The sequence below is a fragment of the Dreissena polymorpha genome, chromosome 11 (assembly GCF_020536995.1).
Source record: "Dreissena polymorpha isolate Duluth1 chromosome 11, UMN_Dpol_1.0, whole genome shotgun sequence".
NCBI classification, from domain to species: Eukaryota; Metazoa; Mollusca; class Bivalvia; order Myida; family Dreissenidae; genus Dreissena; species Dreissena polymorpha.
The window spans coordinates 58,222,320-58,237,396 of record NC_068365.1 but is presented as its reverse complement, the minus strand read 5'-3'; positions in this window follow the sequence as shown (position 1 = coordinate 58,237,396).

Genomic DNA, 15,077 nt, shown 5'->3' with positions numbered 1-15,077 from the left:
CAACACTGTTGGTTTTCCAAAAAAAATCCTTCCTATCTACCTGCCCTAGTTTTTTGGGGCAAATTTGAATATTATTAATATCATTGAGTTAAATTATTAAAATATCAATATGTTTTGATTACATTAGCTTATTTTATTATTAATAATAAATACTTTGCAAGGAAAGTCCAATTTTGTTTTAATTAGTCTTAATTAGGTACTAGTAAAATTGAAAATATCAGTGACATCCAAAACTTATATGCATATGAATGCATATTTTCTTTGACAGTTACATAGTACCCTATTTAATTGGATTAAAAACAACAAATAACTATAGTTCCACAACCCAGCCCAAGTTGACTCAAACTGAATTAATTCATCAATTGATCCTATTTAATTATATTAAAAACAACATGTGTAAGATTTTGAGAATATCCCATGTATTCCTCTAGTATTCCTCTAGTACACCAACATGCACGTCTTACTAATGATTTACATGCACTCCTTAAACAGTTTAACAAAAATAATGAATGATTAATCCAAAGAAAACAACAAACAAGCTGCTTCATATAAAAAGTTAATTACATAAGCAAAAAAATCATTTTGATAATAAATCAAGATTATACTTCAACCAAACCATTATAAATTTATTGTGAGGGGGGGGGGGTAATGTAAGCACTAAAACTAAAATGGGGGAAATGTCTGGTGAGGGAACATCTTGGGGGGGGGGGGGTCAGGAATTCCTGCTAAGGGCGACAGTGTTGTTAAAGTGTCTTTAGAAGAAATAACTGAAGGAAAGCACTCATTGGTGTATGGCCATCCAGAAGCATTTCTGAGCATATCAATTGGAACAGCAATATTGAGTGCATCTGAAAGAGATATAACTGTTTCATGCGTTGCTTTTGATGAAGCCCACAAGTCATGGTCCTTTAATGGTAGCTTTCCTATTAGGGAATTTTATACTTATTTTTTACTCTTCAATCTAGCTCTTTTGTCATAAAATGAGAAGTTTTATTATCCAACAGGTTTTGTGTTTGATCCTCACATATTTTATAATACCAAAGTCCCATCATATAATCATCATCACAATCAGCAGCAGCATTATCTTATTCATCATCATCATTGTTAGCAGCAGCATCATTGTGTTGTATTATCAGAATTCAATACAAATACAGTGCTCCAGCTAGGATTTGAAAAGGGCAGGGGGGCTTTTTTGTCAAAAGGGCACTTTCAACGCGCAGTATTTTGTGAAAAGGGCACTTTCGACGCGCAGTTTTTTGTGAAAAGGGCACTTTCGACGCGCTGTTTTTTGTGAAAAGGGCACGTTCGAGCGCGTGGGTGTTTCTGGAATGCTTTCTAGTGCATGTTAATTTACATGTTATAAATAATTGTATTATTCCCATTATTATTAAACCATTCAAATGTAATGTCTACAATGAGGATTAAACTAATTACAATGTAATAAGAGATTTATGAATTATCATATGTAAAAAATATGTAAATATGTAAAAAAAAAAAAAAAAAATTTTTTTTGAGGGGGGGGGGGGCAGGGCGGAGGTTCGGGGGGGCAGGGCGGAGGTTCGGGAGGGCAGGGCGCGGCGCCCTTCGATTTAGGCCTAGCTGGAGCACTGCAAATACAAACACAACCATTACAACTCTTACTACTACTAATAATAATAAATTAATTATCTACTACTACAACAAGAACAACAACTAGGACTACTACTACTGATCTTACTTCTACTACTACTAGTCTACTACTAGTCTACTACTACTACTACTACTACTACTACTACTACTACTACTACTACTACTACTACTACTACTACTACTACTTCTACTACTACTACCACCACCACCACCACAACCACCACCACTACTAATACTACTACTACTACTTGGTACACCAGAACTTGTTGTCCATGGAGACGATAAGGAGAAATCCCAGAGTATTGATCGAACCCATGCCCAGCGGACACCATTCTCTACACCATAGCGACCATGAATTAATATTTGACGCCATGTACAACATAATTCACCTTATTACAAAAAACATGGAATTCACAAAGTGACTGAAAATGCTTTAAAATAAATGCAAATTTGAAATTTGAAACAAAACAACCTAAGCAATACATAATAAGAAACACTACATTATTGAAACACTAATACCATGAACATTTTAGGGTGTAACACCTTATGTACATGTACCAGACTTTAATGTACTACCGGTACTTTGAAACTTTATGTACCACCTACATAAAATATAGGTGTTATTGTCCATTCATTCATAGCAGTCCTAATGAATTAAGGTCATTCTCTAAACATGATTAAAGTCTAAAGAAGGAAATAATTTTGATTTTTTTTACAGTTTGAACATTAAGGTCATTCTCTCTTCTCTTCAAAGTATCACATTTCAATTATACAATATAATACAAACATTTTAGTCAGGATAAGATAAGAGACAAATGAATTTTTATAATTTACTTCAATTTCAGGTAAGACTAATAAATCATTTATTAAGTACTACATGTACTTGGGCTAATAAATTAAACTAAGACACTCAGTGACACTTAGACAATCTGACAAAATATAAAATCTATGGCCAATATATAAGTCTAAATTCATAAATACTATCACACAAAATACATTTCATCAATAACACACATTCATATTAAATAAGTTATCTCTTTATATTATAAATATGGTACATAAAATGTCAGATAGTGGTACATAAAGTGTCGGTATATAAATGGACTGGTATGTAATGTGTGACATTCAACATTTTAAAAATCAGTTAACAATATATGGACTTCATTGTTTTGCATATACGCAATCAAAGCATATTTATGAAAAATTAAAACACACTGTTCATGGCTGTATCTTTTTATTTATACATGCATAAACTATTCTGGTTATTAATACATTTTTAAAATTATATATAAACAAGAGCACCACATTATGGGTGCCAAGCTAGGCTGCGGTGCAGTTTTGAATAAATGAAATTTATTAAAAGAATTTTTTAGAGGTTAGTGACCTTGACCTTTGACCGAGTGACCCCAAAATGGGCGTGGTGTGTATCATCACGGTGCATATACATGTGAGGTTTCAATGTTATAGGTGGAAGCACTTTGATTTTAGAGCCGATGTAAAGGTTTTAGCACGACGCGGACATCTGACGACGAGCTATGACAATACCTAGGGTTTTCCCCGAAAACAGCCGAGCTAAAATTGAGCGCCATTAGTCCAAATTTTTGACGCTCTGAAATATTAAGCTACTTTTTATATGGGTAATATATGGAGCAAAGAATTTAGCCCATATAAAAAGTATCTCTAAATTCTTTGCGCGTCTTATAAATAAGATTAGAGCGCCATATAAATTAAATGGAAAACATACAACATTATGTCAAAAAAAATAAAGCTGTAAATATCTCACCTGCTCGTCTTTGATGTTGCAATTAGCACATTCAGCATTTTCAGTATCTACTTAATAAATATATGAAAGTGCCAAATGTCCAAGATACCATGACGTCCTCCTCAAAATGTAAGATCCTTTGAACTCCATTTATTTTATCCCTGATTAATCCTCTCACACATGAGGCCTACATGTAAGATTCATTGTAATGTTCACAGCGTTTATTTTAAATCGTTTACGTTCTCAAATTTCAGCAGGTATTTAATTATAAATATTTATTTATGATTTTGATTTATTTACTATTTCGAAGAAACAGTCTTGCAACGTGTTTAGTTAGTCTAAGTTACGTGTTTAGTGATTCTTACAAACAATAGACTGACATAAAAAGTGGCTCCTTTTGAAGCACAAACTGCATCCATGTATATATTACAGCTGGCCCGGTTTGATGGGGCCTGTTTTTTTAATAATTAATTACCATTTTTCACTTCCGTGTTTATTATGTTTACCAACGCCATGATGGAAAAAAGTCCGTTTCCCACAATGCTTAGCGCGGATTCACACAGGTCAGTAAGACCGGTGTGACACAATGGGCTCGCCTCCCTTCAAATATGACGTAACGTCAATAATAATCTACCATCATTTTATCAGCTGATTAGTTAACAAACATTTCCAATCCTTTATTTTAAACCAGCAAATAATAGAAGTTGACACTGTTTAAAGTTGGTGCACATTTGATTAATAGTCGCATATTTGAATACCACTCTACTGATTATACAAATAACATAATATGTAAATAAAGCGAATTTTAATTTTTAAATTGCGACGTGTATTACAACAATTTAATTTGAACAGTAAATAAGTCAAGAAAACTAAAAATTAAAACAACGTTCTGTAAGCTTTAACATACATGATTTGGGTAGCTTGTTTGATTTTATTTAAACAAACATAACGCACATACGCCTCTTCTTAAATGGGTGTGTACACTTAACACATAATAATATCTGCTCATTAAATGTTGAAAAGGTAGTATATATTTTGAATGTAAATATAACGAAAGTTTTTCAAAAGGTTTGTTTCCTTTTTAAAGCATTATGTTTTACGTGTTTGTGTGTTTTTTAACATAAATAGAAATGGAATATGTGATTCCATTAATATTACAGACCGGTTTACGTTCGTCATATAACTGTAGAAGTAATGACAATTAACATGTTTACAGCATCCATTATAGACAAAAAACCAAGACAATACAAAGGAAAGAGGGTTCAAGCAGATCATTGGGAAGTTTACAATGACATCATCAAAATCAAAGTAAAGATATTTTTATTTTACTTTAGATATAACTAAATGTGAATATGTGCTCTTATTTTTTATGGTTATGAATATGATTAAGACATACGATTGGTGTTTCTCTGATGATATGCAACATTTCTATAACAGTAATTATATATATCATTAGAATATCCGTGACAATATGATTCGTTGTTTTATCTATGAAAGTATGTTTCATGGCATAACATCTTCTAATACATTTCATTGGTGTATCTCTGATAATATTTACGATTTTATCCCATTTTCACCGCGACATTGACGGTATAACACGTTGTGGAATATACTTGCCTGTCTTCAACACTGTGGGATATACCTGTCACGTTCACGGACTACTTTTTACTTTATCACTGAATGATTTTTCGTAATTAATAAAGTCGAGAAAACTTAAGCTTCAAAATTATACGACGTTCAACATTTAAATCTAGTCATATGAAATAATTTTTCGCCATCCGTATAATGAATCAGCTGATTGATGTCGTCATAAAATGACACTTTTTGCGTCATTTTCCAAACAAAAATTGACGATTTATTATATACGCTACTTATTTTACATGTACATGTACTGTATATCGACATACGGTATTTGAATTGTCAATTAATCACATTTTCCTTATTTCGTGTAATGTGCATTGTTTAAAATCCATGCATATACGTTTGACATTTAAGAATGTACAACAAGCCATACAAATATCGCACAATTCATAAATAATCTGCAATATTTGCTATCCGATTTAATTCACGTTAATCATAGAGCTGTGTAAAGTATAGGTAAAAATGATTTCAATGAATTCGCTTTCAAAATATTAACCATCATTACATTATTCTATTTTAGGCTGAAAAGATCCAAATTAGTCGATAACGTCATGATTATATCACCATATATGTTAAAATGCTGAAAACGGCGACCATCTTGAACGCCATTTTGGATTTCTCAAAAACTCCAAAGATACCTGCGCGGCATCATCTGGATTCTTCACCAGTAACATGTTCCCTAACCAAAAACACTTAAACATTTACTATACACCACAATGTCGGGTATTTGTCATTTTCTGCCTGACTAGCCTTACGAATAAACACCAAACATTTCACAAAACAAAGCTAAAAATAAATAATCTCTTGCAAAAGTACTTCAATAAATTAACTTACAAAAATTAAAAGTATGAATCATCATATAATTATAATTTTCAATGGTATGGGTGTGCTAGTGTATTTTTTTTTCATGGGCGATCGAACGTGTTAGAGGTGCATTGAATCCACTATAAAAATGCTATAAAGCGCTATAAAAAGGGAGTACGTGTCAGTATTTTAATGAAATGTTCATTTTCTTTAACATTGAATGATTGTTACACCGAATTTAACTATTAATGAATTTTAAAATATTTATTTTAAACAAAACTGCTTATAAAACAAATTGACCTGTGAATGCATGCATTTTGAAAGCTAGAGTTTATGAGTGATACATGTCTAGCAATTTATATCATAAATCTATATTGCTTTTATAGTTCATAAATAGTATATGCATCCGCTGTAGTCAAACGTAGTTTCTGGTATTTATGATGTCGTTCTGTTATAATTATTAAATGCTTTTTTATAAATTAAACGATCTAGTATTTTATAGTGTAAAGTGTGTGATTATCTATTTTGGACAAATTACTTTTGATCAAATCGGTATGTTAAATTGGAGCGACAGTTTTTACGTTGGCGTTTAGTTACTGAACCAAATGACTAGTAATACTTCAAAGACAAGACGTTTTGGTGTCATACATTGTGTTTTTTTTTTCTAGACTTGCATCTGCCACTAGTGGTTTAAGACACTATGTTGTTACATGTAGTTAGTCTCGACAATATCTTATCAAAACGAGACGTTCGGTTTCCGCTGAACAAATGGAAAATTAATCACCCAAACGAATATAATATTTACAATGGAACAATAAAATTAAAACAATTACAATACTCACGAAAATCTTGTCAATGTGTCACAGAGTAAGTGTTTCCAGAGAAATACCATAACAGTATTATTATATGTTGTATGCATGGAATCTATCCATTCATTGTTGGTTTTGAAAAATGCCAGAACGAACATTGTGTGGAATACCCTATTTCATTGTCCATAAAAACAAGTTAAACCAATAGTATACTCCTTAAAAATTTCTTTCAAACTAATGTTTATGCAGACATCAATCAGTAAAATAGAATAAAATGTATTGAATTATTGTATATGAATCACTTTTTGTATACGCGTTTATATGAATACACCTCTGTCAGCCAACCAATGGGCGGAGTCCATACTTTGCAGGTGCACATGACGACACTCGTCAACTCGTCTATTACACACCGTCAATAGCGCCTGCGGTTTAGTCAGATTGTTTACAACTGATACTTATTCCGCAATGATTGTGAGTTGTGTTTTATAAATAAATGTGTCTTGTACTGAGAAAACTGGGCTTAATTCATGTGCGTAAAGTGTCGTTCCAGATAAGCCTTTGCAGTCCGCACAGGCTAATCAGGGACGACACTTTCCGCTTTTATGGTATTTTTAGTTTGAAGGAAGTCCCTTCTTACCGAAAATCAAGTTTAAGCGGAAAGTGTCGTCCCTGATTAGCCTGTGTGGACTGCACAGGCTTATCTGTGACGACACTTTACGCACATGAATTAAGCCCAGTTTTATCAGAACAAGACACAAATGAATATTTGTTATGCTCAATAATTTGCTGCTTAACTATAAATGCCCATATAACACGTGTAATACTACTGTGATCAATAATAGAGTAAATTCATAGTTTTCAATATTAGCAATTATGGATTTGGACTTCCGTTTCCGGTAGTGAAAAGACACAAAAATGTAGATGGATTTAAAAATGGAATAAAGCTAAGTTATCGGTGTGCAAACTATAAACTTCAGGGATATGTAAGGTATGTGGACTTCAGGCAAACGAGCAAGTATGGAACTTTGTTGAAATATACCATATAAAATCAATTATTTATCAAAAGTTGTTCCTTTGCATTTATCACTGGGTGGGGGATTGGACTTGTTTGACGTGTCATCAAAACCGGTCATTCCAACGTCCGAGTTGTCGGTCACTTCGTCACGCATAACCAAAACGTCCGATTTGTCGTTCACTTCGTCACGCATGACCAAATCTATTGAACTCTAATCGGCGACAATCATCCATTGCTGCGAAGCGGCGAAGCGCATCCAATCATAGCCATTCAGATACATCTATGTGGTAACAGTGATTGAATAATAGTCTGATGTGTAAGACAACGTGTTGTGTATTGTAACTTAAAATGAACAAAAGGGCCTATTCCTCTACAGCAAGCGAAGGGGCGGTTACTGACGCGAGCCTTCTAGATTCGTCACTTTTCGAATCACCCAAAGTACCCAAGCAGGGCAAAAAATCTAATAAAAAGAAAAAAACAGATAAAGAGACAGCAGGTCAAAAAAGCATGACAGAATTCATAACAACAAAAGAAAATGAAACCAAACAAAACAAAACAGAATCACCTAGTATTGAAAAGCGTTTAGACGAAATAAGCGCCAAACTGTCCAATGTCCTTACAAGAAGCGATACAGACATTATTAAAAACATAATAAAAGAATCGCTCGAAGGCCTCAAAGAACAATTACTCGGATCCGTTGTTAAACAAATCGAAATTCTCGAAAGCAATATGTTTGACCAGGCAAAAGAACTGGCTTCACTTAAACAGCAACTCAGTGCAAAGGATCAGGAGATTAACATTCTAAAACAATCTGACCATTCCAAAAACCAGACTTACGAGGCCGGTATCAATGACCTCGAGCAGTATGGCCGCCGGAACAGTATTCGAATTTCTGCTCTCTCATTTGACTCAGAAAATCAAACATCGATTCAAGTTGCTGAACACACGGCGAAAATGATGAGTCACCATTTAAACGTACGTCTTGAATACAAAGACATCGATATCGCCCACAGGCTCGGGAAATATATACCAAACAAAAATAGAGCTGTGATAGTAAAATTTGTGCGTCGACAAACAAAAATTGATGTCATGAAGCGCGCAAAACAACTAAAGGGCACAGGCATTTACATCAAGAAGACTTGACCAAAATAAACGCCGAGGTGCTAGCATCCCTGCGTCTCAAGGAGCCAAGCAGTGTTGAAAGGGCCTGGTCTCACGAAGGCAAACTGTTTGTGAGGTACAAGGGCATTGATCGCAATGAACACGTGGACTATAAACAATATCAAAACTGGCTAAGCAAACCGTGGCCACAAAAAGAGACCACCACATACGCCAAGAAAGCTGCATCTACTATTCTCCGATCACCCAAACAGATTTAACACTCAAAAAATGTGAAAAGTGTGACAAAATTGAAGTGTGTAAACCTTAAATGACAGCAGTTTATTACATCATTGAAATAGCCGATCGTATTGAAATCACCAGCTTTACACTGATTTGTACATAAAACATTGATGAATTTTATTTTTAGTAAGATCATTTGTTTCAAGTGTTTGCATTCACTTATACATTTATCAATATTTGCCACAACATGTCATGATAACATGTATCTACCTCCTGTATAATTATGTACCCACATTCCTGTTAACATACCTATCTTCGTGTAAATATACCTAGCTTGCCGTAAACATACCTACCTTCATGTAAGCATAACGCACTTACTTTCCTGCGTAATTACATACCTAAATAGTTTAAGTGCATACCTTACATACGATTTATTCCCTATTGCATTTATATGTACATATACATATTATAAATTAGTTGGGTATATGTACATATGCATATTATAAATTAGTTGGGTATAGTTACTATAATTTTACAATTTAAATTCATTGAAATACTGTTACGGAAAACAAAATAATTAATTTCCATTTTACAAACGATTTTCTTCAATTAAAACGTTTTTCTCACTAAATATACTGTTATGGCTTATAAAACTCGTGCAAAACGTGCACACTTAAAGCTGTTTGTAAATATAAGAAACAGGCAATGCATGAAACATAAATGCAAATGGAACTCACTCGCGCCGGTTCAATGCTGTCGAGCAACACAAATCCTTTTCTCAGTGCTTTTTGTTTGTCTCCAGTTTTCTTGCGTCTATACTGCTATAAACATTAAAAATAGCACATTGTCAAATGAACTAAAACGATGTTTGTTATAATACTGCATATTGTTGTTTTTCTACATGCATGATCACATATTTGATTTTTTTTAATTGTTTTTGAAGAATGTTTCTTTGTCAATTTACACATTGTTTATAGTACGAAAATACTTTTGTATTATTGGTAAAGTATGTCGCCCTACTTCTGCTTAGTATACTGTTATTACCACATACAACTCGTGCAAAACGTGCCGATTAAACTGAATGCAAATATAGGGAGCAACTATCGCGTAAAAAAGCGAAATGCTAATGGAGATCAAGGATGCCGGATTAATATTGTCGAGCTCCACAAACAATTGTCATTATGTTCTGCTAACAGTTCAGGGCTTGTTTTCATAGTGTATTAATTTGCTCTATCGTTCGAAATATCAAAATGTCAAATATATTACAATGATATTTGTTTTTATAATGAGCACTAATTCAATAGGCATGTGTATGTATTTTTGTATTGTTTTTTGGCGAGTTTGTCTTTCTTCTGTGCCTCTTAACATATAGTTTATAGTACATATACTGCCATACTGCCCTAACTCTATGAATATATAAAATACCGTAACAAAGAATCAATTTATTTGTGAACTTGAAGATTTTTCTAATCTTTTGTGGGGGGTTTTCTCACTAAGTATACTGTTCTTGCCACATTAAACTCGTGCAAAACGTGCACGAATATTACTGATATGCATAAAAGGAAAAATCTATGCGTAAAATTGAAAATGTTAATCTAGTTTACGGGTACCGGGTCAATGGTTTTGGGCCATACACAACAAGTTTTATTGTGTTTTGTTTGAGATTCAATTTTCATTCACTTTTCAACGATATTTGCTTTTGTATTGAGAATTTTATCCATTATGCATGCGCCTGTATTATTGTTTTTAGTGACCTTTTCTACCTCAATGTACATATACCTTATAGTACATGTAAATTGTTGCTTTATTGATGCATTGAAGTTTATGGTTTGCTCCGCATGTATCTTTATTCTTTATAATCTCGGAGGATTAATATGGTATTTTTGTGTCTCTATTGGGGACTAGTTGTTTATTGTTTTTTTCTTCTCACTTTCGTGATTATTTCTTTTTACTGTTTCATTTCTACGGAATATTCATCTTTTTGTATCCCTATTTTTTGTTTTCTATTTTTGTTTGTATATGTAGAAATCTTATGTCGTATAATAGAAAACAACTGTACATGTTTTAAAATAGAAACTAACTGGACAAACACACACAAATTATCGTTTACATCACCCTCCACCTCTTTAAATGATTAAATTATGCACTTTGAATGTAAAAGGGCTAAACAATAAAGATAAACGCGTAAAAATCTTCAAATGGTTAAACGAAAAAAAAAATAGTATATGCCTATTACAAGAAAGTCACTTGACACATACTTTAGCACAAACCTTAAAAAATGAATGGGACGGAGACATCTATCTCAGTGGACAGCATTCTAATAAACAAGGCATTGCCTTTCTGATAAAAAATAATATAGGGATCACAGTCGATAACTTTAACGAAATAATAATTGGCAGACAAGCAAGTATAGACATCAAAATACATGAAACACAACTAACATTAATCAACGTTTACGGCCCTAACATTGACGATTCCACATTTTACGAAACATTACAATCCTTTATAATTAATAACCAAGATAAAAATATTATAGTCGGTGGTGATTTCAATACTGTTCTTAACCCATTATTAGATAAAAAGAAGGGGAACCTTTATACTCATCCTAAAAATAGAAACATTTTAAATAACATAATTCAAAACTACAATATGTTAGATATCTGGCGTACAGTATACCCAAACGAAAGCAAATTCACCTGGCACTCCAACACAAAACCAACAATATTTTGTAGATTAGACTATTTTTTTATATCTGAATAACTTTGCAACATTATTGACACATGTAACATAAAACCAGGATTTATGACTGACCACTCTCTAGTTGAACTTAAACTTTATGCTATCTTGCTTAGAAAAAATGAACTTTGGTGAAAGTCTCATTCAATGGGTCAAACTATTCTGTACCGATATTAACAGTATAATCATTAATAATGGCTTCTTTTCAAACATGTTTAACATCGAACGAGGGGTTCGACAAGGATGTCCACTCTCATCATCGCTTTTTATTATTTGCATCGAGTATCTATCACATCACGTCCAATCAAATAAACACATAAAAGGCATATCACTAGAACCTGATGAAGAAATCAAACAGTCCCTGTTTGCTGACGATGCAACTTATTTTTTAAACGACAATTACGATTCTTTCCATAACCTAATAGAGTCGCTAACCCTTTACGGAATGACATCGGGTCTTAAACTAAACAAAAGTAAATGTACTGTGCTACGAGTAGGTAAATTAAAACAAAGTAATGTCCAATATAAAAAAGAAATGAAATTTATTTGGACATCCGATGAAGCCACAACGTTAGGAATCACTTTCACAAATAATGAAAAGGATACAGTTCTTAAAAACATAATACCTAAATTACAGAATTTAAAAAACTGCTTCAAATCATGGCATCACCGTAAACTTACACTAATCGGAAAAAACACAGTATTGAAAACGTTTGCACTTCCTAAATTAATTTATGTATTAACAGTTCTCCCAAATCCACCAAATGATGTTATTAACGATATAAAATCAGCAATATTTAATTTCATATGGGACGGTAAACCTGATAAAATAAAACGAACCCAGTTAATTCAATCTGTAGAAAATGGAGGTATCCAATTAACGAACATTGACTCATTTTTGAAGGCAATCAAATGCAGCTGGGTTAAAAGATACCTAGATAATACCAATACGAGTAAATGGAAATTATTCTACCAGAAAATATGGGGACTCCTTACTCTTTGAATGTAACATCAGTAATACTATCTTACACAATATTGCAAACGAAAACATATTTCTGTCTGATGTTCTATCAGCATGGAGTGATGTCACTCATAACCTAGAAACCCAAACCAGCAGTAAAACTATTTTATGGAACAATAAAGACATAACTTCAAACAATAAGACGTTTTTCTATAAAGATTGGTTTGAACGAAGCATTAAATATGTCGACCAATTATATGACTACAGAATTAAGGATTTCTACTCGTTTGATGATATATGCTACATATACGGAATACCTTTAAATAATTTTCTGAAGTACAACACACTAATCAAAGCATACCCATACATATTAAATCTGAAATCAATACAAATAATACACTATGTACCCAAAAAGCATTCGTAGAAAACATACTTGGAAGAAAAACCAAAACGAATAAAATATTTTACACACTACAAATTGAAAATCTTACAGAAAACTCCAAAACCCAAAATAAATGGCAAGTCCTTTTCGGAGAACATGAACTTAATTGGAAACACATATTTACCATGCCATATAAAGCAACTATTGAAAGCACACTGAGAAATTTTCAATATAAATACATCCATAGAATTATAGCTACAAATAAATATCTCTTTAAATGCAAATTATCTAACTCAAATCTGTGTGACTTCTGCGGTGAATACATCGAAACTAAAGAACATCTTTTTTGGGAGTGCAAACACATCCAGCCTATTTGGAATCAATTAGTATCTTTTCTTGAACAACAGCAACTAAACGTTTAACTATCTTTCTTAAATGTAAGTTTCGGATTTTACTCATTGAAATCAATAGACTGTAATAATATTGTGAATTTTATTCTTATATTGATGAAATATTTTATCTTTAACATGAAGTACAACAAACAAGTACCACATTTTAATTGCTTTGTCCATAGTCTTAAACTAAAAATCCAGATTGAGAAAGAAATAGCCCTCAGTAATGACACATTACAAATCTTTGAACAAAAATGGAATCAGATTAAATTCTCATAATGTTGGTCCACTTATATACATTTTACTCTAATGTTAGTTTATCTTTCTAAAATATTTTTGTATACTTTTTTTTTCAATCCTATAAGATCATTGTGACTATACAACAAAAAACACAAGTCCAGTATGCTTTCTTCCAACTTTATACAACTCATCATTTTTCATAACTATTCTTCTGTTGTTCTTTTCTTTTCTCTTTTTTAAATAAAACAACACCTATCACAAACAACCAAAGAAAAAACATATAAGCCCAGTGTTTTTTTTAATTTTTATGGAAAAAAAGTATATATATTAGCATATCTTGTATAATATGTCTGAACTTTATTGCTTTGTACAATCACTATGTTGTATGTATACACGTATACATTGTATGTATTATATTGAATAATAAAAAAAAATATTTGCAATTGTGCATGGTGTGTTTGTGTTATATACTCAAAACTAATAATGAGTGTGATTTTAACAAGTATACACATGTGATATTCTTTACTGTACAGTCAATGCACCTGCATGGCAAAACTGACTATATATATAAATAACGATTGTTGTAGTAACTTTAAAGCAGTCCGCTTGTTCATTTATTAGATGTATTTTGTATTTAGACTGAATAAACTGAAACATTTGCAGTTACTACACTTTGTGGTAAGTTGTTATTTTTTTTACAGGATAAGAATATGTGACAGTGCAGTTTACAATAATTTCATCACAATACTGAAATTAAAGTGAAAACAGTACTACATGCACATGACTAATTTAATAGTTCACAAATTCTTGTTGAATTTTCAAACAAACGAAAACTCTTCGTTTACTAAAGAAACAGTGTAAACAATTATTCTCATCATTCAACAGGGTAGCAAGTCTTAATGGTTTGAAGGTTGGAGTTTCTTCCAACTGAAAAAACGAATGTTGAAATATTTTATATAACTTCTCAAACTTCAATATAAAAAATATATATGAAACATAGGTTTATTAAAACTAGCCTACATAGTTAACCAAGTAATCGAAACATTTACGTGCCTGGTATTATATTGTCTTTTCAATCATATATACACCCTACGATGCACTAATATAGTTTCATAATGTCAATTATATATGAAATAATTCGGATTTATATGGGTAGATGTATTGTTAATTATCAAACACCGATTGAAGCATTACACGATGCGTTTTCGATAGCATAAATGTAAACTATAACAGTCCAAATAAGATCAATAAAGGCCATTGTTTAGTATCAAAAGTCTTCGATTTCGGTCGTGTAAGACGCATTTTTCTTCCGAGACTTTAAAATGTAAACATGCCTGTTTATATTGACCGGCAAAGTATGTACAT